Here is a 25,248-nt window from a genome sequence, read left to right as displayed (position 1 = left end):
ATTTTTAATTTGCTCACTTTCTAATTTTTTAAGTTGAATGCCCAATTAATTGATCTCTGCTCCCCTTAATTTATTAATATATGCACTGAAGGATATAAATTTCCCCCTGAGTACTGCCTTGGCTGCATCTCACAGAGTTTGGTAGGATGTCTCATTATTGTCATTCTATTCAATGAAATTGTTGATTGTTTCTATGATTTCTTCTTTGACTAATTGGTTTTGGAGAATCATATTATTTAATTTCCAATTAGTTTTTGATTTGCCTGTCCAGGTGCCCTTACTAATTATTATTTTTATTGCATTATGATCTGAGAAGTTTACATTTATTATTTCTGCTCTTTTGCATTTATTTGCAATATTTCTTTGCCCTATTACATGGTCAATCTTTGTGAATGTACCATGTGCAGCCATAATGAAGGTGTATTCTTCTCCCCTCCCTTTTTTGACCTCCCCACACCTCTGCTCCCCTTGGCTTATCCCTTCTGACTTTCTCAGTAGGGTTAGATAGAGTTTTATATCCCAATGGATAATATAGCTACTCTTCCCTCTCAGGATTAATTACACTTAGAGTAAGGTTTTAATATTACCTCTTAATGCTCTCTTCTTCTCCTTCTTATAATAGTATTTGTCCCCTCCCCTTCCCATGCCCTCTTTGTGTGTAATAGAATATCCTGTTTTTCTCATTCAAGTTTCGCTTGGTGTCCCCTAGTATTCACCCCTCTCTTTCCCACCCCCATATCATCTTAGACCATTTAGTATACCAACCTCTCCCCATGAATTATTCTTCTGATTACTATAATAGTGAATACTATAATAGTGAATAGAGCTCACTACAGAGAATTATACATAGCATTTCTCCACATAGGACTGCAGATAATTAAATCTCATTGAAGCCTTAAAGAGGCAAATTTTAAAAATATGAATTTTCTTTCTTTCCCCTTTGTTTCTTATTTACCTCTTCATGTTTCTCTTGATTTTTGTGGTTGTATATCGAACTTTCCATTTAGTCCTGGTCTTTTCTTTGCAAATACTTGGAAATCTTCTATCTTGTTGAATGCCCATACTTTTCCCTGGAAGTGTATAGTCAGTTTTGATGGGTAATTGATCCGTGGTTGAAGACCCAGTTATCTTGCCTTTCTGAATATCATATTCCAAGCCTTGCAGTCGTTTAGTGTGGAGGCTGCCAGATCCTGTGTGATCCTGATTGTTGCTCCTTGATATCTGAATTGTCTCTTTCTGGCCTCTTATAAATATTTTTCTTTTACTTGGAAGCTCTTCAATTTTGCTATTTCATTCCTAGGCATTGTCTTTTCTGCATCTAGTGTAGAGGGTGATCTATGGATCCTTTCAATGTCTATATTGCCCTCTTGTTGTAGGACTTCAGGGCAATTTTGCTGAATAATTTCTTTTAGTATGGAGTCCAAGTTTCTATTAATTTCTGGTTTTTCTGGAAGACCAATGATTCTCAAATTGTCTCTTCTAGAACGGTTTTCTTGGTCTGTTGCTTTCTCATTGAGATATTTCATATTTCCTTCTATTTTATCAGTCTTTTGACTTTGTTTTATTTGTTCTTGCTGTCTTGAGAGATCATTAGCTTCTAATTGCTCAATTCTACTTTTTGGGGACTGGTTTTCCTTTTCAATCACGTCATTTCTGGTGTTCATTTGATTTCTGAGCCTCACTTTCCAATTGCAAAATTCTGCCTTTTAAACTGTTATTTTCTTGCCTGATTTCCTTTTGAGCTATTTCCCATTTCTCTAGCCAAATCTTTTCCAACTTTTTTGTCATCTCATATTTGAACTCTTCAAGAGCTTGTACCAGTTTTCATTATTTTGGGAGGGTATGGATGCTTGTTTCTTCTCCTCCTCTTCTGTTTGCTTGGTTGTCTGGATTTTCTCTGTGTAAAAGTTGTCGAGAGTTAAAGATTTCTTCTTCTTGTTGTTAATCTTTCTCTTTTGGCCTTCCTGATTCTGGGTCGCCATTGTTAGTCCAGCCTGTTCTCAGGTTTATCCTCATGCTGACTCAGATCTAGTTTTTCTCATGGTCAAGCCCCCTGGTGGACCCCCTTGCTCGATCCTCTGCCAGAGGCTCCTTTACAAGTCTCAGGGTGCTGCTTCCACAGTTGTATACCCGTCTGCACTTGTTCCCCACTCAGGGTTTCAGAGCCTTCTCTCACGTGCGCCTGGGTCCGCCTCCTCTCGAGCTTGCGCTCTGTGTTTGCACTCAAAGTCTGTGTGGGTTCTTTAGCCTTTTAGGGTCCTAAGTCTTGCTGCTCTCAGGAACAGGCCCTGGAGCTGCCAATGACTCAATGGTTGCCCCAAACTTGCTCTATTTCTCTTGAGCTGGCTTTGAAGCTGTAGGTGGTGTGTGTGGGGGGGCTGGGGAGGTTGCTCAGCCCGTGATTTAGTGAGAGCTCTTTCACCACTTTATAGCATGGAAATGCCCCAATTCCACGTACCTTCCACACTGTGCCCTGTTGTGGGGTTCCTCCGTTCGTCTGTATTTGTTTTTATGTCCCCTTGAGGAGTCCTGTATGTTTCGGTTAGGAGAGGTTAAGCACTGCTTTTTACTCTGCTACCATCTTAACCAGGAAGCCCCATTCATTTATTTCTGAATCTCTCTGTTCTATATATAAATGTTCTATGTATTCTGCATTCCATGTTTTCTATTCTTTTGTTTTTCTATGCATTCCTTCTGTTTTATGTCCTCTGCCTCTTCCATCTACTCTAACTTTTCTATCCATCTATCTTTTCTATCTATATGTTCTATCTGACCTCTGTGTCTTATCCATACTAAGTATTCTTTGTATTTTATGTTTATTCTTTCCATTCTACCTATCCTATATTTTTTTGTTTTCCATTTTTTGCCTATCATTTATATCCTGTCTGTTCCATCTATTCTGTTCTGTGTTCTGTATGTCCTGTGTCCACCTTGTCTTTGTGTTCTATCCATTCTGTGTTCTATTTTCCTAAAAATCCATATATCTGTCCTCTTGTGTGTTTTCTCTGTTCTCTATATTTTCATCTATTCTGTTTTATGTTATATTTGTTTGACCTATACATCTATGTGTTCTAAACATTCTGAATTCTCTACCCCTTCCATAGCTTCTAACTGTTCTATCAATCTATATGTTCTATTTCTTCTATGTTCTATCTATTCTGCGGTGTCTGTTCTATGAGCTCCGTCTATGTTCTCTGTTCTATGTGTTCAATCTATCTATCCATTCCTTATGTTTTAATATTAATGTCCTATTTGTTCTATCTGTCCATCTATTTATCCATGTGTTATACCTATCCATTTATATGTTCTATCTTTTCTATGTTCTCCTTGTTGTACACATTTGTTCTATTTCTACCATCTCTTCTATTTCTCTCTTCTATGTGTTCTGGTATATGCCTTCTGTTTTTATCTATCCATTTCTCTTTTATTTCTATGTGTTCAATTTCTTCTATCCATCTGTATTTTCTGCCTGTTCTGCATTCTCTCTTTTCTAACTACATATTCTGTCTGTTCTATGTGTTCTATCTGATCTATTTATCATCTATCTGTTCTATTCATCTACCCATTCTGTATTCTCTCTCTTTTATGTGTTTTGTCTTCTATCTCTCCATCTATTCAATGTGTTTTAACTATGCACCTATTTTAATTGTTCTGTTCCATGTGTTTTAGATATCCATTCAATTAGTCCAACTATGCCTTCTATAAATCCATTTATTCGATTAGTTCTACTTATCTTTTCTATCTTCTAACTATCCATCTCTTCAATCAATGTATTCTATCTAATCTATCTGTTTCATCTATCTATATCTTCTATCTATCTATCTATCTATCATCTATCTATCTATCTATCTATCTATCTATCTATCTATCTATCTATCTATCTATCTATCTATATCTTCTATTGCTCTGCATGTTCTCACTATTCATCTACTCTAGCTGTTCTGTGTTCTATCTACCCATTTATCTATCCTATATTTCCTGTTTTGGGGACTCTCTAATCTATCTGTTCTATCTATCCATCTATTCTATATGTTTTATTTTTCTGTTGTATCTTGTGGTATTCTGGCTTTTTATCTACTCTGCCAGATAGAACACATAGATAGATAGGAAAGACATACAGATCAGATAGAACACAGAATACAGATGATTAGATGGAACAAGTAGAAGATAATATTACCTGCTGATCTTTATCCCAGAATTGTTGTTACCTTCAAAGGTGTTTCTTCTCTGTTCTCTTCTCTCCTTCTTCCCTCTCTTTTACTTTTAACACTTTAAGAAATAACCACAACAAGAAATGTTTACTTAACACCTCAACATTTCCAAAGCATTTTATCAATATCTCATTTGACCCTCAGTCCTAGGTAGGCAATATTATTATCTCATATTTACAGATGAGGAAACTGGGGTCAACCAGTGGCAGAAAAGGGAAATGGAAGGAGGCTGGGACTTGAGTCTAGCAAGGGAAGTACTGGATCAGACAAAGGCGATTTTGAGTTTTTAATGACAAAAAGAATAAAAGGTATTTGACAAAATAGGGAGTCACTGAAGCTTTTTGAGGGTTAGAATGGCATAGTCAGCTCTGAGTTTTAGAAACCGCTGGGTGGCTCAGTGGATTCTGTAAGTGTTAAAATTGATGGTTTGGCAAACTATAAAAAAGTATAAATCTTTTATTTATAAAGTAGGGAAATACAAAAGGGTAGACAGGACATTAACCTATCTAAATACTGTTCCAGTTCAGTACTTGTTAACTTTCAATCAGAATTAAATTATCTCCAGAAGACAGGAGGGGAAAATCAGCAATCCACTCAACCAAAACAATGAGTGGAACTGAAGTTGACTTGTAACCAGTGGTTTGCTATTGAGCCACTATCCCTTATCCCCTCCCTTGATTAACTTCCCTTCCTACCCCCTCCCTCATTTTCCCCCTCTTTTTGTTTTTAAAGGCCTTATGAATTCCCTCCCCCTTCTTCTCCCCTCCCTTTTTTTGACCTCCCCACTGCCCTGCTCCCCTTGGTTTATCCCTTCTGACTTTCTTAGAAGGGTTAGATAAGAGTTTTATGTCCCAATGAATAGTATAGCTACTCTTCCCTCTCCGGGTTGATTACACTGAGAGTGAGGTTTGATTATTACCTCTTAATGCTCTCTTCCTCTCCTTCTTATAATAGTATTTGTCCCCTTCCTTCCCATGCCTTCTTTGTGTGTAATAGAATATCCTATTTTTCTTATTCACTCAAGTTTCTCTTGGTGTCCCCTGCTATTCACCCCCTCTTTCCCATTCCCCATGTCATCTTAGATTATTTAGTGTTCCACCCTCACCCTGTGAATTATTCTTCTGATTACTCTAATAGTGAATACTATAATAACTATAATAATAGTGAATAGAGTTCACTACAGAGAATTACAAATAACATTTCTCTACATAGGAATATAGATAATTAGATCTCACTGAGGCTCTTAAAAAGGCAAATTTAAAAATTATAAGTTTTCTTTCTTTCCCCTCTGTATCTTATTTACCTTTTCATGTTTCTCTCGATTTTTGTGGTTGGATATCAAACTTTCTATTTAGCCCTGGTCTTTTCTGTGCAAATACCTGGAATTTTGTTGAATGCCCATACTTTACCCTGGAAATATATAGTGAATTTTGATGGGTAGTTGATCCGTGGTTGCAGGCCCAGCTCTCCTGCCTTTATGAATATCGTATTTCAAGCCTTGCGATCTTTTAGCGTGGAGGCTGCCAGATCCTGTGTGATCCTGATTGTTGCTCATTGATATTTGAATTGTCTCTTTCTGGCTTTGTGTAAGATTTTTTCTTTTGCTTGGAAACTCCTGAATTTGGCAATTATATTTCTGGGCATTTTCTTATCTGAATAGAATGTCGTGGGTGTTCTATGGATCCTTTCAATGTCTATATTGCCCTCTTGTTGTAGGACTTCAGGGCAATTTTGCTGAATTGTTTCTGTTAGTGTGGAGTCCAGGTTTCTATTCATTTCTGGTTTTTCTGGAAGACCAATTATTCTCAAATTGTCTCTTCTAGACCGGTTTTCTTGGTCTGTCACTCCCTCATTGAGATATTTAATATTTCCTTCTATTTTTTCATTCTTTTGACTTTGTTTTATTTGTTCTTGTTGTCGTGAGAGATCATTAGCTTCTAATTGCTCAATTCTAGCCTTTAGGGATTGGTTTTTGGCTATAATCTTTCAGTTTTTGGCTATGATCTTTTGGTTTTCGGCTATAATCTTCTGGTTTTCGGCTATAATCTTCTGGTATTCCTTTTCAATCTGGTCATTTCTGGTGTTCAATTTGCTTATCAGTTCATTGGTTTCTGAGCCTCACTTTCCAATTGCAAGATTCTACCTTTTAAACTGTTATTTTCTTGCCAGATCTCTTCTATTTTTTCCTCAAAATCTCAGTTTTGAACTCTTCCATAGCTTGTGAGGAGTTTTCCTTATTTGAGGAGGGTCCAGATCCTAGTTTGTTCTCCTCCTCTGTTTGCTCGGTTGTCTGGATTTTCTGTGTATAAAAGTTGTCGAGTGTTAAAGATTTCTTCTTCTTGTTGTTAATCTTTCTCTTTTGGCCTTCCTGATTCTGGGTTGCCATTGTTAGTCCAGCCCGTTCTCAGGTTTATCCTCACGCTGACTCAGATCTAGTTTTTCTCATGGTCAAGCCCCCTGGTGGACCCCCTTGCTTGATCCTCTGCCAGAGGTTTCTTTACAAGTCTCAGGGTGCTGCTTCCACAGTTGTATACCCATCTGCACTGGTTCCCCTCTCAGGGTTTCAGAGCTTTAGCTGGTGGCTGTGTCTGCCTCCACCCATGCCTCCGCCCGTGCCTGGCTCTGAGCCCACGCTCTGCGTCCTGTGTCTGCTCTCTGCGTCCTGCTCCCACGTTCAGGGTTTGTGTGCGTTCTTTAGCTTTTTGGGGTCCTAAATCTTGCTGCTCTCAGGAACAGGCCCCGGAGCTGCCAATGACTCGATGGGTGCCCCAAACTTGCTCTATTTCTTTTTAGCTGGCTTTGGCGCTATAGGTGGTGTGTGTGGAGGGGCTGGGGGTGGGGTGGTTGCTTAGCCCGTGATTTAGTGAGAGCTGTTTCACCCCTTTATAGCATGGAAATGCCTCGATTCCATGTACCTTCCACGCTATGCCCTGCTGTGGGGTTCCTCTGTTCGTCTGGACTTGTTTTTATGTCCCCTTGAGGAGTTTTGTGTGTTTCAGTCAGGAGAGTTTAAGAGCTGCTTCTTACTCTGCCGCCATCTTAACCCCCAATTCCCTCTCTTATACTTTTAACACTTTAAGAAATAACCACAACAAGAAACATTTACTTGACACCTCAACATTTCCAAAGCATTTTATCAATACCTCATTTGACCCTTAGCGCTAGGTAGGCACTATTATTATCTCCAGTTTACAGATGAGGAAAATGGGGTCAACCAGTACAAAGTGGCAGAAACGGGAAATGGAAGGAGGCTGGGACTTGAGTCTAGCAATGCAAGTACTGGATCAGACAAAGGCAAATTGGAGTTTTTAATGACAAACAGAGCAATAGGTAGTTGACATAATAGGGAGTCATTGAAGCTTCTTTTAGGGAGAATGGCATAGTCAGCTCTGAGTTTTGGAAACAGCTTGGGGCTCAGTGGATTGTGTAACTGTTAAAATTGATGGTTTGGCAAACTATAAAAAATTATAAATCTTTTATTTATAAAGTAGGGAAATACAAAAGGGTAGACTGGACATTAACTTCTATCTAAATACTGTTCCAGTTCAGTATTTGTTAACCTTCAATCAGAATTAAATTATTTCCAGAAGACAGGAGGGGAAAATCAGTGATCCACTGAGCCAAAACAATGAGTGGAACTGAAGTTGACTTGTAAGGCTGACATTCTTCTTTGAACCAACCAATCTTGTGATTAGCCTCTACGAACTCACCTGACCAAGTCGCTGGAAAACAGACATTCAGTCCTTACAAGGGGCTACACAAAGCCTTTCTTGCCAGCTTGGTGGGGCCTACCAAAGCTTCCACTCTCTGGACATAGCTGCTAAATCCCCAGAGTCACTAACTACCCATGATACACTAATATTAAGTCATTAATAAAAAGAAGAGACAGACAATATGATGCATTGGGTGGTACACAAGAGGAGAGTCAAGCATTGGAGTCAGGAAGACCTCAGTTGAAGTCTTGCCTTTGTATGACTTTGGGTACTTCTTGGGCAGCCCTTTAAGACATAGGAGGGTTAGATAGAATTTGATATCCTAAAGGATTTAGCTACTCTTCCCTCTCAGAATTAATTCCACTGAGAGAAAAGTTTAAAAATTTCCTTTTAAGCTCTCTTCCTCTCCTTCTTATAAAATATTCCTCCCCTCCCCTTCCCATGCCTTCTTTGTTTGGTATAGATTATCCTATTTTTCTTATTCATTTAAGTTACTCTTGGTGTCATCTTCCATTCCCCCATCTACACCTTTCTTCCCATATCATCTTAGTCCATTTAGTACTCCAAATTCTCCTTATTACTAATTCTTCTAATTACTATAATAGTGAGTATAATTTTTTAGAATTATACGTAATATTTCTCCATATAGAAATAAAAATAATTTGATCTTATTGAAGCCTTTGAAGAAGACAACTTAAAGGTCAGAGTTTTCTTTCTTTCCCCTCTCTTCCTTATTTACCTTTTCATGTTTCTCTTGTTTTTTGTGGGTGCATATCAAACTTTCCATTTAGTCCTGTTTTTTTCTGTGCAAATGCTTGAAGATCATCTAACTTGTTGAATGCCCATAATTTCCCTCCTGGTAGTATATAGTCAGTTTTGATGGATATGTGAATCTTAGTTGTAGACCCAATTCTCTTGCCTTTCTGAATATCATGTTCCAAACCTTGCCATCTTGTACTATGGAGGATGCCAGATCCTGTGTAATCCTGCTTGGTGTTCCTTGGTATCTGAATTCTCTCTTTCTCGCTTATTGTAATATTTTCTCCTTAAATTGGAAGTTTTGAACTTGGTTATTACATTCCTGGGGGCTGTCTTCTGAGGATTTAGTATAGAGGGTTATCTATGGATCCTTTCAATGTTTATTTTGCCCTCTTGCTCAAGGACATTCAAGCAGTTTTGTTGAATAATTTCTTATAATACACTATCTAGGTTTCTATTTTCTGGAACACCAATAATTCTCAAATTGTCTCTCCTGGAACTGTTTTCTTGGTCTATTAACTTCTCATTGAGATATTGAATGTTTCCTTCTATTTTGTCAGTCTTTTGAGTTTGCTTTATTAATTCTTGTTGTCTTTTGAGATCATTGGCTTCTAATTGCCAAATTCTAGCCTTTAGAGTCTCGTTTTTGGCAATAATCTTTTGGTTTTCCTTTTCGATCTGGTCCATATTGTTTTTCAAGGCTTCCAGCTGGTTATTTCTGGTCTTCAATTTGCTTATCAGTTCATTTGATTTTTGAGCCTCACTTTCCAATTGAGAAATTCTGCCTTTTAAACTGTTATTTTCTTGCCAGAGTCTTCCATCTTTCTCCTGATCTCAGATTTGACCTCTTCAAGATCTTGTGACCCATTTTCATTTTTTTGAGAATGTTTGGATGTCTTTAATTGTTTCTCTTCCTCTGTTTTCTGTGTAGAGGTTATCAAGTGCTAGAGGGTTTTTTTCTTAGTTTTCTTTTTATTTTTTGGGCCTTTTTGGGCATCATTATGTTTTATCTGCCAGAAGTCTGAGTAAGGCAATCTGATTTTATTTGTATGGAGTTAGGGATCAGTTTTTGACTGAGTCTACTTTGTGAGTCTCCTGGCTTCTTTCGTGACCCTCCTGGGGTCTCTGGTCTAACTGTTTTAAGGGTCAAGCCCCCTTGTTCCTAGCCATATTCTTAGAGCCCAGAACTTGGCCCACACTTGCTCCACCACCTGAGGATTTCCCCTGAGTCTGAGCATGCTTGGAGCTGCTGCTGCCTCTCTCAGCCTCACTCCAGTGTCCAAGGTCTGAGCTTTCCAACTACCTGGGTTCTCTGGTCTAGGTGTTTTCAGGGTTAACCTCCCATGGCCCTAGCTGGCTGCCCAGAGCCTTGAATTTGTCCCACACTTGCTCCACCACCTGAGGTTTTACATTGAGTCTGAGCATGCTAGGCACTGCTGCCTCTCTCAGCCCCACTCCCTTGTCCAAGGTCTGAGTTTTCCAGCTACCTGGAGTCTCAGGTCTTGCTGCTGTCAGCAACAAGCTCCTAGTGGTGCCAGTTAGCTGCCAAAGGGATAGATTTTGTGCCCCCGCTCGCTCTAACTCTGGAGCATAGCCTCTGACTCTGGTACTCTGGGTGTGGTGGGGGAGGTTTGGTACTCTTGATTTTTGATGGGAGCTATTTCCCTCCCCTGTTATGGTGTGGAAGTGCCCAAATCCCAAGCACCTTCAAGACTGAGCCCTATTGTGGGTTCCCTTCTTTCATCTGGATTTGTTTTTTGTCCTTTGGAGTTATGCTATATTGGTTGGTAAGAAGAGAAAGTCGCCCTGCCTCTACTCTGTCACCATCTTAACCCGGAGGCCTTCTATGACACAAATATGGTACTGATCCCAAAGCCAGGTAGGTCAAAACAGAGAAAGAAAACTACAGACGAAACTCCCTGATGAACATTGATGTAAAAATCATGAACAGATCAAAAAAGTAGCAAAAAGACTGCAGCGAGTGATCACGATGGTTATTCATGATCAGGTGGGATTTATACCAGGAATGCAAGGATGGTTCAACATTAGGAAAACCATCTACATAATTGGCCATATCAACAATCAAACCAACAAAAGTCTTTCCTACAAGTAATAAATGGTATATATCTAAAACAATCAACAAACATCATCTGCAATGGGGATAAATTAGAAGCATTTGCAAGAAGATCAGGAGTGAAACAAGAATGCCCATTGTCACCTCTCTAAATTTAGAAAAAAAGTTAACATTGTACTTGTTGTGAGGAAGATTAGATTAGGTATTGATTAGGAAGTATTTAGCAGGAAGGAGTTGGAGCTGGGAATTCCAGGATGGAATGAGGGAGGAGGAAGTGTTTTTGTGCCGAGTGAGGATTCCATTAGTGGTGGGCAAAAACTGTTGCCAGCCTGGGAGACCTCAGAGCAAAGGACACCCTGCTTCTTGATTTCCCCTGGGATCCTGAGTGTGGCATCTAGCAAAAGGACAAATCTACAGAGGCAAGGGAGGAGAAGTCTGAGAGCTGGTGGACAGTGCAAGAAAACCTTCTCTACTTGGTACCTGAGACAACTTTAGCTCCTGGCTTCCAGAGATCATCAGTGGATTGCAGTGAGAATCCCAAAGCCACAAAGCACTAGCTGTACTCAAGCCTGGCAGGTTCCAGGTTTCAGGCAGAAACCCATAGACTCCATTTACAGCTCCTTGGGCCCTGTTAGTTTAGATCACTTAGATTAGTTTAGTAATAAGTCCTTCCCTGTCCCTGTGGGTTTTGTTATTAGATGTTAAGGGTTTATAGTAGACATTCCTATCCCTCCTTTTGTTGTTCCTAATTAAACCTAGTTTCATCCTGTTACATTGTATGTTGAATTTAAGGCCTCTGGCCAGAGTGACAGTTGGCTGTTATTTTTCAGTTGGGAGTGGCTTAGCTGTACAAATCTTCAATGTTCAGTTTTAGTCTCTCTTAAATCTCAGAGTGTGTTCCCACGAACCCCTTAGTTAATTTATAATATCCTTGGTGACCCCATTACCTTACTTATATTTCCCACATAGTAGAAATACTAGCAGTAGCAATTAGAGAAGAAAAAGAAATTGAAGGTATTAAAATAGGCAATAAGGAAACCAACCTATCCCTCTTTGCAGATGATATGATGGTCTATATAAAAAATACCAGAGATTCAAATAAAAAGCAAGTGGAAATAATCAACAACTTTATCAAAGTTGCACGATACAAAATAAACGCACATACATCATCAGCATTTCTATTTATTTCCAACACATTGCAGCAGGAAGAGTTAGAGAAATTCAATTTAAAATCACCCTAGACAATATAAAATACTTAGGAATTTATCTGCCAAGACAAACACAGGAATTATACGAATAGAACTACAAAACCCTTTCCACCCAATTAAAACTAGATCTAAACAACTAGAAAAACATTATTTGCTTATGGGTAGGATTAGCTAACATAATAAAAATGACTATCCTACCCAAATTTATTTACCTATTTAGTGCCATACCTATCAAACCACCAAAAAACTTTTTTATGGCATTTTTTAACATTTATTAATATTCATTTTTTAACATGGTTACATGATCCATGCTCCACCTTTCCCCTTTAACCCCCCTCCTGCACCCCCCCACCCATGGCTGATGCGCATTTCCACTAGTTTTGTCATGTGTCCTTGATCCAGACCAATTTCCAAATTGTTGGTAGTTGCATTGGTGTGGTAGTTTCGAGTCCACACCCTCAATCATGTCCACCCCGACCCATGCGTTCAAGCAGTTGTTTTTCTTATATATTTCCTCTCCAAAAAAAAAACAAAAAAACCTTTTTTACTGAATTAGAAAAAAAACAATAACAAAGTTCATTTGGAAGAAAAAAAGACCAATAATATCAAGGGAAATAATGAAAAAAATATGAAGGAAGGTGGTGCAGCAGTACCAGATCTTAAACTGTACTACAAATCAGTAGCTATCAAAACAATATGGTACTGGCAAAGAGGCAGAAAGGAGTATCAGTGGAATAGACTAGGGGTAAACAACCTCAGCGAGACAGTTTTCAATAAACCTAAATAACCCAGTTTTGGGGACAAAAACCCACTATTTGACAAAAACTACTGGGAAAGTTGGAAAACAATATGGGAGACATTGGGCCTAGATCAACATCTCACACCCTATGCCAAGATAAACTCAAAATGGGTGAATGGCTTGCATATAAAGAAATTATAGGTAAGGTTGGTGAGCACAGAATAGTATATACTTGTCAGATCTATGGGAAGGGAAGGAGTTTAAAACTAAGTGAGAGTTAGAAAAAAATGACAAAATGTAAAATAAATAATTTTGATTACATTAAGCTAAAATTTTTTGTACAAATAAAAGAAATGCTACAAAAATTAGAAGGGTAACAACAAATTGGGAAAAAATCTTTATAAAAAATCTCAGATAAAGGTGTAGTCACTCAAATATAAAAGGAGATAAATCAATTGTACAAAAAAATCAAGCCATCTCCCAATCAATAAATGGGCAAGGGGAATTAATAGGCAATTCTCAGATAAAGAAATCAAAACTTTCAATAAGCACATGAGAAAGTATTCTAAGTCTCTAATAATTAGAGAAATTCAAATCAAATCCACTCTGAGGTATCACCTCACACTTAGCAGATTGGCTTAAATGATAGCAAAGAGAGTAAGGAATGTTGGAAGGGATATGGCAAAATTGAAACATGTGCATTGCTGTTGGAGTTATGAACTGATCCAACCATTCTGGATGGCAATTTGGAACTATGCTCAAAGGCCTTTAAAAGACTATTATTGGCCTTTAGATCCAGCCATAGCACTGCTTGCATTATACCCCAAAGAAATAATAAGGAAAAAGACTTGTACAAAAATATTTATAGACAAGCTCTTTGTGGTGGCAAAAAATTGGAAAATAACAGAATGTCCTTTGATTGAGGAATGGCTGAACAGGCTGTGGTATCTGTTGTGGATGGAATACTATTGTGCTCAAAGGAATAAAGACCTGGAGGAATTCCATGTGAACTGGAATGACCTCAAGGAATTGATGCAGGGTGAAAGGAGCAGATCCAGGAGAACATTGTACAAAGAGTCTGATACACTGTGATACAATGGAACATAATAGACTTCTCTACTACCTGCAATGCAAGGATCCAGAGGAAGGCTGAGGGACTTATAAAAAAGAAAACTAGTCACATTCAGAGGAAGAACTGTGGGAGGAGAAACACAGAAGAAAAACAACTGCTTGAACACATGGGCAGTGGGGAATATTATTGGGGATGTAAACACTAAATGATAACTCTAGTCCAACTATTAATAATATGGAATTAGGTCTTGATCAATGACATGTGTAAAACCCAGTGGAATTGTGTGTCAGCTAAGAGGGATTAGGGGAGATTGGGAGAGAGGGAAAAGAACATGAAATATGTAACTAGGAGAAAATATTCAAAATAAAAAAATAATTTAAAAAAAAAGATATAGGAGGGGCTTGTTTCCCTTAGTGGAGAATTTCTTGATCTGCCTGATATTTATACCCAAGAAATCCTAGGCTCAGCCCAAATAAGAATATAAACATACCAATGGGCCAATCAATGGATAATAGCCACAACAGTAACAATCACAGTGTGGCATCTCCTATCTGGGCCTTTCAACTGGCTACTCCCCATGCCTTGAATGTTCTCCTACCCAATTTCCAACTCTTAGGCCCCTTGGTTTCCTTTACCATTCCACCACCTCCAAGAGGCCTTTCTTGGCCCCCCAACAGCTCATGCCTTTCTTCTCAAAGGTTACTTTCCATCTACTCTGTGTGTATCTTGTGTGTTCTCATCTAGAGATGCTGTCTTCTATCCCCCATGAGATTGGAAGTTCCTTGAGGGCAGGAACTCCTTGGGGTTTTTTATTGTACTTGAGACATAGTAGGGCTAAAGTAATGCATGTTGGCTGATTGCTGCTGATGATAATAATGTTGACAGAGATCTTTAGGGGAATCCTGTGAAGGAGCTGGCCCATTCCACAGATGGAACATGGCTCAGAAAAGGGTCCAAACCAGGTCTCAAACTTAGGTCTTTTCTACTGACTCCCCAGACTGACGTTCTTTGTTTTGGGCCACACTCCTCTCCAGTCTCGCCCTTCGACCAAAACTGGTTTGTCCAAAGGCCAACATTTTTGGTTACTCATTTCAAGATGATGAGGACAATCTCTACATTGTTATTTGGTCATTTTTCAATCATGCTTGACTCTCCATGACCCGATTTGGGATTTTTTTGACAAAGATACTGTAGTGGTTTGCCATTTCCTTCTCCAGCTCATTTTTATAGATGAAGCCAAAAGGTGAAGTGACTTGCCCAGGGTCACACAGCATCATCTTTGAACCTAGGATGTCAAGTCTTCCTGACTCCAGAGGTGAAGATGGGATTAATCCTATCCTGCCTATTTTTACATCTAATCACCAAAAGTGTAAACACCCCACTTAATTCTCAAATAAGAGAAATCTGTAACCCATGTGTGTACCTCTATACATTGTAGTGCCACCTAAGTGCCCCAATTCCTATATAGTGTACCTCTAAGATCCCATAATATAAACTTTCTTCTCCAGTCATTTCCTAAATGGAATCAACTGGGGATTTTCCTGCAGGACGCCATATTTAGAACGTAACAGTAATACTTACAATCCTTTTAGAACCTAAATACAATAGAACTCTGTGCCTAGCTTGAAAGAATGGGGTAGAATAGGACCCATAATTTCATTGGTGCATGGAATTCCTAGATGAGGAAATTCCTCCTACCAGTGGAAGCCAGTCTCTTTTCTGAGACTGATGATGTAGGCCCTATGATCTACAACTCCTTCTCATTCTGACATGCCTCCTGAAGTCTTAACTTCTTTAAAAAATGGGTTGGTTTGGAGGCAGCTGGGTAGCTCAGTGGATTGAGAGTCAGGCCTAGAGATGGGAGGTCCTAGGTTCCGGGTTAAGATGGCGGTAGAGTAAAAAGCAGCTGCTTAATCTCTCCTAACTGAAGCATATAGGACTCCTCAAGGGGACATAAAAATAAATTCAGATGATCGAAGGGACCCCACAACAGGGCCCAGCATTGAAGGTACATGGAATTGGGGCATTTCCCTGCTATAAAAGGGTGAAAGAGTTCTCACTAAAAAATGAGCTGAGCAACCCCCTACCCCAGCCCCCACACTACCTACAGTGCCAAGGCCAGCTCACATAGTTGAACCAGTTGGGGCACCCATTAAGTCATTGGCAGCTCCAGGGGCTGTTCCTGAGAGCAGCAAGACTTAAGACATCAATAGGCTAAAGAACACACATGGACTTTGAACACAGACCCTGAGCATAGGTGCACGTGAAGGCACTGACTTAGGTGCAGACAAGGATCTTGAGAATAGGCTTGTACCTCTCTTGGGAACCCTGTGCAGACAGGAGCATGGCTGTGGGAGCAGTGTCCTGAGACTGTTGAAGGAGCCTTGGGAAGAGGGGAAGGCGGGGGAACCACCAGGAGGTTTGACCCCGAGAATGAGACCAGAGACCTTGGAAGCCTAGAGAGCTCAGACAGACCCTGACTGTGAGGATAAAGCTGAGAATGTGCAGGGCTAAAAATGGCAAGCCAAAAGCAGAAACCCCAGAAGAGAAAGATCATCAAGAAGAAATCTGTAACGCTCGACAACTTTTACAAAAAGAAAATCCAGACAACAGAGCAAACAGCAGAGGAGAACAAACAAGTAATCATATCCAAACCTTCCCAAAATAATGAAAACTGGTCACAAGCTATTGAAGAGTTCAAATCAGAGATGATGAGAAAGATGGAAGAGATCTGGTAAGAAAATAATAGTTTAAAAGGCAGAATTTTGCAATTAGAAAGTGAGGCTCAGAAATCAAATGAACTGATAAGCAAATTGAACACCAGAAACGACCAGATTGAAAAGGAAAGCCAGTCCCTAAAAGCTAGAATTGAGCAATTAGAAGCTAATGATCTCTCACGACAGCAAGAGCAAATAAAACAAAATCAAAAGACTGATAAAATAGAAGGAAACATGAAATATCTCAATGAGAAAGCAACAGACCAACAAAACCGGTCCAGAAGAGTCAATCTGAAAATCATTTGTCTTCCTGAAAAAGCAGAAATTAATAGAAATTTGGACTTATCCATACTAAAAGAAATTATTCAGCAAAATTGCCCTGAAGTTCTACAATAAGAGGGAAATATAGACATTGAAAGGATCCATAGATCACCCTCTACACTAGACCCAGAAAAGACAACACCCAGGAATATAATAGCCAAATTCAAGAGCTTCCAAATAAAAGAAAAAAATTTACAAGAAGCCAGAAAGAGACAATTCAGATATCAAGGAGCAACAATCAGGATCACACGGGATCTGGCAGCCACCACACTAAGCGACTGCAAGGCTTGGAATATGATATTCAGAAAGGCAAGAGAACTGGGTCTTCAACCATGGATCAACCACCCATCAAAACTGACTATACACTTCCAGGGGAAAGTATTGGCATTCAACAAGATAGAAGATTTCCAAGTACTTGCAAAGAAAAGACCAGGACTAAATGGAAAGTTTGATACACAACCACAAAAATCAAGAGAAACATGAAGAGGTAAATAAGAAACAAGAGGGAAAGAAAGAAAACTCATAATTTTAAAATTTTCCTCTTTAAAGGCTTCAATGAGATTTAATTATCTGCAGTCCTATGTGGAGAAATGCTATGTATAATTCTCTGTGGTGAACTCTATTCACTATTATAGTATTCACTATTATAGTAATCAGAAGAATAATAAATGGGGAGAGGTTGGAATACTAAATGGTCTAAGATGATATGGGGGGTGGGAAAGAGAGGGGTGAATAGTAGGAGACACCAAGAAAAACTTGAATAAGAAAAATAGGATATTCTATTACACACGAAGAGGGCATGGGAAGGAGAGGGGACAAATACTATTATAAGAAGGAGAAGAAGAGAGCATTAAGAGGTAATATTTAAACTTTAATCTCAGTGTAATTAACCTTGAGAGGGAAGAGGAGCTATATTATCCATTGGAACATAAAACTCTACCTAACCCTACTGAGAAAGTCAGAACGGATAAACCAAGGGGAGCAGGGGTGTGGGGAGGTCAAAAAAGGGAGGGAAGAAGAAGGGGGAGGGAATTTTCTAGGGCTTTAAAAATAAAAAGAGGGGAATAATAAGGGAGGGGGTAGAAAGGGAAGTTAATCAAGGGAGGGAATAAGGGTTACCAACTTAAAGCAAACCACTGGTTTAAAAGGAAATAGTGTAAGAAGAAGGAGTAGAACTAGGGTAGGATACAAAAATGTCAGCAAATGTGCAACTGATAATTATAACTCTGAATGTGAATGGAATGAACTCGCTCATAAAACTGAAGCAAATAGCAGAGTGGATCAGAAACCAAAATCCTACCATATGTTGTCTACAAGAAAAACATATGAGGCAGGTGGACACACACAAGTTTGACTTAAAGGGCTTGAGCAAAATCTTTTGGGCGTCAAATGAGAAAAAGAAGACAGGAGTGGCTATTATGATTTCTGACAAAGCTAAAGTAAAAATAGATATGATTAAAAAAGACAGGAAATGTCATCACATCCTGATTAAAGGCAGTATCAACAATGAGGAAATAACAGTGCTCAATATGTATGCACCAAGTGGTATAGCACCCAAATTCATAAAGGAGAAACTGGCAGAGCTCAAGAAGGAAATAGATAGTAAAACCATAATAGTGGGAGCTCTAAATATTCGTCTTTCAGATCTAGGTAAATCAAACCGAAAAATAAATAAGAAAGAGGTAAGAGAGGTGAATGAAGCCCTAGAAAAATTAGATGTAATTGACATGTGGAGAAAAAAAAATAGGGACAAAAAGGAATACACCTTCTTCTCAGCTGCACATGGTACATTCACAAAGATTGACCATGTAATAGGGCATAGAAGCATTGCAAACAAATGCAAAAGAGTAGAAAAAATAAGTGTAACCTTCTCAGATCATAATGCAATGAAAATAATAATTATTAAGGGCACCTGGACAGGCAAATCAAAAACCAATTGGAAATTAAACAATATGATTCTTCAAAAGAAGAAATCATAGAAACAATCAATAATTTCATTGAAGAGAATGACAATGAAGAGACAGCCTGCCAAACTCTGTGGGATACAGCCAAGGCAGTACTCAGGGGGCAATTTATATCCTTGAGTGCATACATTAACAAATTAGGGAGGGCAGAGATTCGTGAATCGTGCATGCAACTTAAAAAACTAGAAAGCGAGCAAATTAAAAATCCCCAAATGAAACCTAAATTAGAAATACTAAAAATCAAGGGAGAAATTAATAAAATCAAAAGTAAAAGAAATATTGAATTAATAAATAAGGCTAGAAGCTGGTATTTTGAAAAAAACAGATAAAATAGACAATGTACTGTTCAATCTAATAAGAAAAGGAAAGAAGAAAACCAAATTGACAGTATCAAAGATGAAAAGGGAGACCTCACCTCTAATGAAGGGAGTCATTAAAAACTATTTTGCCCAGTTATATGGCAATAAATATAACAATCTAGGAGACATAGATGAATATTTACAAAAATATAAATTGCCTAGAGTAACAGCAGAAGAAATAGAATACCTAAATAATCCCATATCAGAAAAAGAAATAGAACAAGCCATCAAAGAACTCTCTAAGAAAAAATCACCAGGGACTGATGGATTCACAAGTGAATTCTGTCAGACATTCATGGAGCAACTAGTCCCAATACTATATAAATTATTTGATATAATAAGCAAAGAAGGTTCGTTATTCCTGTTGGCCCCTAGAGGAGCATAGGGCTGCAACCATCTCACGCCAATGGACTCTGTTCTGGGCAACTTCCCCCAGCTGGGCCCATGTCATGTCAAATGGGCCTTTGTTTCATTTTTGGCAGATCTTTGAACTTGTGGTGTAATCTGCCTGACAGGTCGTTGAATGATTTCAACTTAGTTCTAAAAGTTGCCACCAGGAGTTGATGGTCCGAGGCCACATTTGCACATCATGGATTCTGTTGGAGAGCAATCTTCCAGACTAGGCGATCGTTGGTTTTGTTGGTTTAATGAGGTTGCCGTTTCTGTAGCAAGTGAGACTTTTTATGGGGCGAGGTTGCTAGCCCCATGCCCAACCCTCCTCCTTTTTCAGCTGGGCTTGGGACCGTCCTTTGCGGAGTTAAGCAAAGAAGGAGTCCTACCAAATTCCTTTCATCACACAAATATGGTACTGATTCCAAAGCCAGGTAGATCAAAAACAGAGAAAGAAAACTACAGACCCATATCCCTAATGAACATAGATGCAAAAATCTTAAATAGAATACTAGCAAAGAGACTCCAGCAAGTAATCAAGAAGATCATACACCATGATCAGGTGGGATTTATACCAGCAATGCAAGGATGATTCAACATTAGGAAAACCATCCACATAATTGACCATATCAACAATCTAACAAAGAAAAATCACATGATTATCTCAATAGATGCTGAAAAAACTTGGACAAAATACAGCATCCATTCCTGTTGAAAACACTGAAAAGTATAGGAATAGAAGGACCTTTCCTGAAAATAATAAACAGTATATATATAAAACCATCAACAAGGATCATATGCAATGGGGATAAATTAGAAGCCTTCCCAATAAGATCAGGAGTGAAACAAGGTTGCTCATTATCACCTCTATTATTCAGCATAGTACTAGAAACACTAGCAGTAGCAATTAGAGAAGAAAAAAATTGAAGGTATCAAAACAGGCAATGAGGAGACTAAGCTATCATTCTTTGCAGATGCTATGATGGTCTCAAGTAAAAAATCCTAGAGAATCAACTAAGAAGCTTGTAGAAATAATCAACAACTTTAGGAAAGTTGCAGGATACAAAATAAATGCACATAAATCATCAGCATTTCTATATATTTCCAACACATCACAGCAGCAAGAGGTAGAAAGAGAAACAACATTTAAAATCACTCTAGACAATATAAAATACTTAAGAATCTATCTACCAAAACAAAGACAGCAATTATACGAAAACAACTACAAAACACTTTCCAAACAAATAAAACTGGATCTAAACAATTGGAAAACCATTGATTGCTCATGGGTAGGATGAGCTAACATAATAAAATTAGTTGCTTTATCGTCTCTGGGATGTTACAAAGATAGAACAAGTCACGATTGATCAGCCTAGAAAATGTAGGCTCTAGCGAAAGAAGGGGGTCCTCTCTCTCAAGAAAGAAGTCATTGTGTTCACTGATACTGACAATGTAATGATGCAATGTAGGTACAATGCCCCAGGGCCTTTTTCTAACCAATGGCCTAAAGTCAGATCTCCACCACAGACACAGCCCATGACCTCAAAAGAATATTTCCTAATACACAAAAAGATGATTTTATATGAAACCACAAGTCTTTTGTTTCCTACTCTTTGCCTTTTTAAAGTACATAAAAAATTATGCCCGTGGCTTTCAAAATTGTCCAGTATGGGTGATGTTTCCTTCTGAACTTTTGTTTGGTGCATTTGATAAAAACATGCATTACTTTCTTTTTCTGACAACAATATTGCTGAACTTTTATTGAATTAAAAAGGGAAGAAAAGGAGGGTATGTCCTTCAATTGAGTAATGGCTGAAAAAATTGTGGTATATACTGGTGATGGAATACTATTGTGCTCAAAGGAATTATAAACTGGAGGAATTACATGGGAACTGGAAAGACCTCCAGTTGATGCAGAGCGGAAGGAGCAGAGCCAGAACACTGTACACAGAGACTGATACACTATGGTAAAATCGAATGTAATGGATTTCTGTACCAGCAGTAAAGCAATGACACAGGACAGTTATGAGGAACTTAAGGTAAAGAACAATACCCACATTCAGAGGAAGAACTGTAGGAGGAAACATAGAAGAAAAACAACTGCATGAACCATGGGTTGAGGCAGACATTATTGGGTATGTAGACCTGAAACTACCACACCAATGTAACTAACAACAATTTGGAAATAGGTCTTGATCAATGGCACATGTTAAAACCAGTGGAAATGTGCATCGGCCATGGGTGAGGGGAGTGCGGGGAGTGAAGGGGAAAGTAGGAGCATGAATCATGTAACCATGTTAAAAATGAATATTAATAAATGTTTAAAAAAAGAAATATAATAAAGAAGTCAATGGACTCTGAAAAAAAGGAAAAATAAGTATGTTTAAGCCATAGTGATCATATACAAAAATGTATGCCCCTTTCTGCACCCTGGGTTCAATACCTGTTTCTTAGAAAGAGGTCTAGAGATCTTATAGGTCTTATAGGTCTTAGAAAGAGGTCTAGAGGTCTAAGAAAGCTGGTCGTCACACTGATCTTTCTCTCTTTCTTTTTAAAAATATTATTACTTTCCATTTTAGAATCAATACTAAGAATCAGTCCAAGACAGAAAAATGGGAAGGTCTAGGAAACTGGGTTTAAGTGATTTGCCCAGGGTCCCACAGCTAGCAAGTACCCAAGGCCAAATTTGAACCTAGGACTTCCTGTCTATAAACTTAACTCTATCTACTGAGCCACCTATTTGCCCCATCTTACCTCTTTCAAAATTGTCTTTTTAAAAAAGAAACCCTTACTTTCCATCTTAGAATCAATATTGCATGTTGGTTCCAAGGTAGAAGAGTGGAAAGGGCTAGGCAATGGGGGCCAGGCAATACGGAACTCACCCAGGGACACACAGTTAGGAAGTATCTGAGGTCAGATTTGAACCTAGGCCTGGCTCAAAATCCTCTGTCCAGCTGCCTGATAGAAAAGAGTTGTCTTTCTTTACTAGGTTCTGCTGCCCTGATTTTGCTCACTTCACTCTGCATCTGTTCCTGCTACCCAGGATTCTTTGAAATCATCTCTTTGCATTATTTTCTTGCTACACAATTATATTCCATAACATTCATTCATATGTCAGTCTGTTCAGTCATTCCCTAGCTCTCTAGAGGCTATCTAAGATATCCCCAATTAGATTATCAGTTTTCTCTCTTTTTTCTCCTTTTAATCACCCCCTTCAAGATCAGAATATCGCCTTCCCTCTTACCTATCCCTCCCTCTCCCATCCCCAATTTTTTCCCTGTTGAATTCAAGGTACAGGTTGTCCCGAAAGTCCTAGTACCATTTTAAGAGTGTATGTGTATTCAACTCTCTTTTGTATGTTTCAGGCAAAAGTACTTCTGCCCACTGCCCTTCCACCATGTTTTTTTCTCCCCTTCCTCTTCTTTTCCACATTGATGTATTCCTTTTACCTTCCTTTCTGTTTTCCCTCTTCAAATGCTCACAAAAGAATCATCCTGTCCCTAATCTACCCTCCTTTGAAAGCTTCTGAAGGGACACTTGTTTCTTTCCCCCCACAGAGTGCCAACTCTACCCAACTGCTCAAATAAATTTCTCTTTCTAGATTTCTCTAAACTCATGTTTGTTTTTCAAAATTCTGACTTAGCTTTGGTCTTCTCAGAAGGAAAAAAATGCTTGAAAGTCCTCTATTGTACTGAAGTTTCATTTTCCCCTGTAGAATAATATTCAGTGTTACAGCTAAATTATGGACTCTTTGGACTTTTGAAAAACTGTATTACAAATAATAACAGTTAGCCTTTCCATGCTAAGCACTTAACAAATATTATCTCATTTGATCCTCACAACAACCCTGTGAGGTAAATGTTATTACTATTCCTATTTTATAGTTGAGAAAACTCAGACAAAGATTAAGTAATATATGACAGGTCATATAACTAGTAAGTGCATGAGGCTAAATTTGAACTCAGGTCTTCCAGACTGCTGGTGGTGATCTGCCTTGGCAAAGAGAGCACCCACCCACCAGGGAAATAACAGATTGATTAAAAAATGACTTCTTATTGAAATAAACTAAACTGAGATAGGGGATGGAGAGAATGCACAGGGAAATTGTGCCCCCCCCTAAAATGGAAGATAGAAAAGAGTTGCCTCAGAAGTTAGGACTCAACTTCAAGTCCTGCCTCACTAGTCCCATGATCTTGGAGAAGTCATAAATGATCTTCTGGTCTTTTAATTCTCTAAAACAATTTGAAATTAAGCAACAGTCCTATTTTTGGCTTTATAGACCAACAAAAGCAATGAAAGAAAGATCCCACACATACTAAGAAGAATCTTTTCTCACTGCAAAAAAAAGTTAGAAACAAATGATCTGCCAATCAAATGGAGAATGGCTGAACAAATTGTCATTTATGAACATAATGAAATATTACTGCATTATGAGGAATTCAAAGAAACTTGAGAGGACTGATGAAATGATGAGGCTGAAATTAAGCATGAACTGGAGAATAATACAAGAAGATAATATAAGTCAGCATTGGGGAAGATTTTTAAATTCACATGTCCAGAGGGCAACTTCAAGCTGTATGTGAGGCCGGACCCCCAACAAACCCCCACACTAAGCCAAAAGATGCACTGGAATACAAGATGACAAAGTATTTCTATAATACAAAATAATGTTAGAATACATGGTAACGGGGCAGCTGGGTAGCTCAGTGGATTGAGAGCCAGGCCTAGAGACGGGAGGTCCTAGGTTCAGATCTGGCCTCAGACACTTCCCAGCTGTGTGACCCTGGGCAAGTCACTTGACCCCCATTGCCTACCCTTACCACTCTTCCACCTATGTCAATACACAGAAGTTAAGGGTTTAAAATAAAAATAAATAAATAAATAAATAATAAATAGAATACATGGTAACCCTGCCTATTAATTTTTATTGCCTTCATGAGGAAATATTTAAGTTATTCTTTCACTCGGTTACAATTCCCTTACATCATTTTATAAATTATTGGAAAATGAAACATCAGGGATGAAGAATTTTCATATGCACAGAACAGCCAAAGAAAGTCAGAAACAATGAATTTCTATTACATATAGATTTTTTGTCCCAAATATTGTGACTTAGTAATCAATATTGTCTTAACCTAGATTCCTTTTACTATTAAATCATAACTATGCAAGAATCACATGTGAAGTAGCACCATTTGAATTCATATTTGGAATAATTGGAACTTATACTTCATATCTCAAAATAATCTGGAAATAACACAATTATACATCTACTGTTACCACTTTTTATAATAGTATAGAATCATGACAATAGAAACTAAGTGGGTTTTACTTCACAAAAGGCCAATTTTTGCTGCGGCAAAAGAATTTGGAATCAAACGTGTACTCAGATAACATTTGTATAACCCAGTGGAAGTGCTTATTGGATTCAGGAGTGGGGAAGGGAGAGGAGAAGGAAAGAAAATGAAATACGGAAACATGGAAAAAGATTTTAAAATAATAAAAGATTTAAAAAATTAAATATTTTTGAAAGTCATTTATTATTATTATTATTATTATTATTATTATTATTATTATTATTATTATTATTATTATTATTCCTGTTGACTCCTTAGGAGCATAGGGCCGCAACCACACGCCAGCGGACTCTGTTCTTGGCAACTTCCCCCAGCTGGGCCCATGTCATTCCGACTGTTTTTGTTTCATTTTCAGCAGATCTTC

The 25,248-nt window shown here is 38.3% G+C and overlaps 1 pseudogene; it reads left to right on the top strand.

The window, feature by feature from the left end:
* LOC123253814 overlaps window positions 1-25,248 on the top strand; it is a 54,610-nt pseudogene that overhangs the window by 780 nt on the left and 28,582 nt on the right.

Source organism: Gracilinanus agilis, chromosome X (assembly GCF_016433145.1).
Source record: "Gracilinanus agilis isolate LMUSP501 chromosome X, AgileGrace, whole genome shotgun sequence".
Taxonomy (NCBI): domain Eukaryota; kingdom Metazoa; phylum Chordata; class Mammalia; order Didelphimorphia; family Didelphidae; genus Gracilinanus; species Gracilinanus agilis.
Note: the sequence above shows the minus strand (reverse complement) of the source record. Positions and strands in the feature narration are given on the sequence as shown.